Source organism: Mandrillus leucophaeus, unplaced genomic scaffold, assembly GCF_000951045.1.
Source record: "Mandrillus leucophaeus isolate KB7577 unplaced genomic scaffold, Mleu.le_1.0 Scaffold53, whole genome shotgun sequence".
NCBI classification, from domain to species: Eukaryota; Metazoa; Chordata; class Mammalia; order Primates; family Cercopithecidae; genus Mandrillus; species Mandrillus leucophaeus.
This window is the reverse complement of record NW_012105697.1, coordinates 2,342,390-2,345,995: the sequence shown is the minus strand read 5'-3', so window position 1 is coordinate 2,345,995 and position 3,606 is coordinate 2,342,390.

The following is a 3,606-nucleotide window of genomic DNA, read 5'->3' as shown; positions in this document are numbered from 1 at the left end:
TGGTCTCGATCTCCTGACCTCGTGATCTGCCCGTCTCGGCCTCCCAAAGTGCTGGGATTACAGGCTTGAGCCACCGCGCCCGGCCGATGGGCTCTCTCTCATTGGTGGTTCCCAACCCCGGTGGCTCACACAGGTCATGAGGCACTTTTTAAAAAAATGTGAAAGTCTAAGAGTTGGCAAAGGATGCATTCAGAATAACGTGAACGAATCTCAAGGGCAAGAAAACCACCCAGTCTGAAAATGGCCGGAAGACTTTGCTGCAGACCAAATGTTTGTATGCCTCGCAAATTCTTATGTTGAAATCCTAACCCTGAAGATAATGAGATTACATGGGGTCTTTGGGAGGCGATTAGGTCATGAAGGGGGAGCCCTCATGAATAGGATTAGTGCCCTTCTAAGAAAGACCCCAAAGAAATCCCCTCACCCGTTCTGCCATGTGAGGACACAGCAGGAAGGCACTATCTGTGAACCAGCAAGAGGCCCGCACCAAACACTGAGTCGGCCTGGATCTCAAACTCTGCAGCCTGCAGAACTGTGAGAAATACATTCCCTTAGTTTTCAGCCAGCAGCCTAGGGTACCCGGTTTCAGCAGCCCAAACAGACTAAGACGTCACATGACCCAGCAACCGCACTCCTGGGCTTACCCTAGATAAATGAAAATGTGTGTTCACACAGAAACGTATTCAGAGATGTAAACCAGTTCTATTAAAACAAACAAACAAACTGGAATCAACCCAAATGTCCTTCAACAGGAGAATGGAGACATTCAGTTAAAAAATTACTGAATCTGAGGCCCCACTCACCTCACAACCACAACTTCAAATCTGAAAGTAAAATCCTGGCAACAGTATATTTTTTTGAGACAGAGTCTCACTCTGTCTCCTAGACTGGAGTGCAGTGGTGCAACCTTGGCTCACTGCAATCTCCAGCTCCTGGGTTCGAGCGATTCTCCGGCCTCAGCCTCGTGAGTATCTGGGATTACAGGCATGTGCCACCACGCCCAGATAATTTTCATATTTTTAGTAGAGACGCAGTTTCGCCATGTTGGCCACACTAGTCTTGAACTCCTGACCTCAGGTGATCCGCCCACCTTGGCCTCCCAAAGTGCTGGGATGACAGGCATGAGCCACTGTGGCCGGCCGACAGTATTTTTTAAAAGCTACCAGGTGAGTTCTACCACATTCTACCAGCACAGGAGCCTCTCCTCGGCTGTCCTCTCTTTCTCATCGTGCAACGCCTCGGTGAAAACTCTTGAGGACAGGCGGGGACCCACAGACCAGATGCCGAGAAACCCCAATCCACAGCAGCGCCCCCAGATGTCAGCTGTCTCTACACCACCGTCAGCTGCAATGGCTATTGCCTGGGCTCTTATTGCTCTTCTTTACTTTTACCTAAAACTAAAATAACACTGACTTAAGACCACGTTGTATCATTGCCGGAAATGGAAAGCCAGTATCCTGTGCCAGAGAGAGAGGTCATGGGCAATTCACTCACTCACAGCAGTGTTATTCCAGTCCACGTGGACACTGATAGAAGAAGGCTCTGAGCCTGAGATCTGCTCTCATTAAAACGAGAGTAACAAATACAAGAGAGATGCTAAAGACATCCCAGGGCCACAGTGAGAGGTTTGCCTCGGAGCAAGCGGAGAGCGCGCAGGAGAGTGCTGATGGCCCTGGAGCCCAGCGATTGCTGAACTTTTAGATTCACTGAACCAATAGAACTCTCACTGCATCCCTGAGTGGAAGATTTTTTTTTTATTTTGCAAGATACATACATTAAAAGCAACAATAACCACCACCTACTTTTACCATCTTTTCCTAAAAGAACATTTTAATGCCAACGAAACAGATGGCATGAGCACAGAGTAATAACAGTGGCTGAAATCTACCTAGACAGCACCCATGTGCCACGTCCTGTTCTGAGGAGTCATGGAAACTGGACAGGGCGCAACCCCGAGGCTAACGGATTCCATGTTAGTTCTATTCCACTCCCACTTCACCTTGCATTTACCTCACCTCTATGGCAGACAGAAGAATGGCCCCAAAGACGTACATGGTCTGATCCCCAGAACCTGTCACCCAATGTCTCAGGGCAACAGGGACTCTGCAGACGGGAGGGAGTTAAGCACTGACATGGGGAAACTCTCCTGAACTATCCTGATGGGCCCACTGTCATCACAGGCATCTTAAGACATGACCACAGTACACCATGGAATACTATGCAGCCATGAAAAGGAATGAGTTCATGTCCTTTGCAGGGACATGGATGAACTAGAAGCCGTCATCCTCAGCAAACTAACACAGGAACAGAAAACCAAACACCGCATGCTCTCATTCAGAAGTGGGAGCTGAACAATGAGAACACATGGCCACAGGGAGGGGAACATCACACACCGGGGCCTGTTGGGGGATGGGGGAAGGGGAGAGACAGTATTAAGACAAACACCTAAGGCATGTGGGGCTTAAAACCTAGATGACTGGTTGGTACCTGCAGCAAACCTTCATGGCACATGTAACAAACCTGCATGTTCAGCACATGTATCCCAGAACTTAAAGTAAAATAAATAAATAAATAAATAAAAGAAGTGACCATGGGACCTAAGGGGGTCAAGGTCAGAGGAGTGATGGGGGATGGAAGCAGAGGTCGGAGTGCAGCACTCTGAGGATGGAGGGCCATGAGCCAAGGAATGCGGGCAGCCTCCAGGTGCTGGAAAAGGCCCAAAACGGATTCTCTCCTAGAGCCTTGAGAAGAGACGTGGCTCTGCAGACAACACCTTAATTTTGCAGCCTTGAGAAGGGACGTGGTTCTGCAGACACCTCGATTTTGGGCCATGAGACCAAACCATTTTGGGCTTCTGACCTCCAGAACCGTAACAGACTTGTGTGATTTGTAAGCTGCTGGGTCTGCGATTTGTTACAACCTACTTTCGGGAACAATGACCCAGAAGGAGGGTGAGGATAGAGAAGCCAGAGCCGGCACAGAGGTGCCAGGAGGTGGGAGCAGAGGAGGGGTGAGCTGTATCCCAGACAATAAGAGGGGGGAGTGTTTGGGGGCTGGTCAGGCTGCTTGAGAAGGGAGATGGACGAGGCCACTGGCAGCCCTGACAGGAGCTGCTCCCTCTGGAAGAAAGGAAGGACGCCCGGCTGCCGTGGACTGAAGGCTTTGCTTGCTTTGCCTCGCTGAGATGCCACCTCTCTGCTGCTACATCCCAGGACCCAGCAGGCACTCAGCACACACGAGGAACACCCGGCTGCTCTGACTCTTCACCCTCCCGCCACTGGGGACCCAGGCCTCGCGCAAACACCCCCTCACTCAGGGCCGTTGCACTGGCTGCTCCCGCAGCCTGGACCACTCCTCTCAGAGGCCTCTGCGTGGCTGCCTGCCGCTCATCACCAAGGCCCCACACAGCAGCCACCAGCCAAGGGAGAGTGCCACTACTGAAAGGACGGTATTTTGAATACATTGGGGTCCATGAAGTAAATTCACCTTTTTTAAATGTGGTGACTAGAACACTTAAGATGGCGTCTGCGGCTCACATAACACATCCCCCCCGGGACAGGACTCTAAGCCAGGCTGGCAGCTTCCCCAACGGGGCCAGGCAGTCAA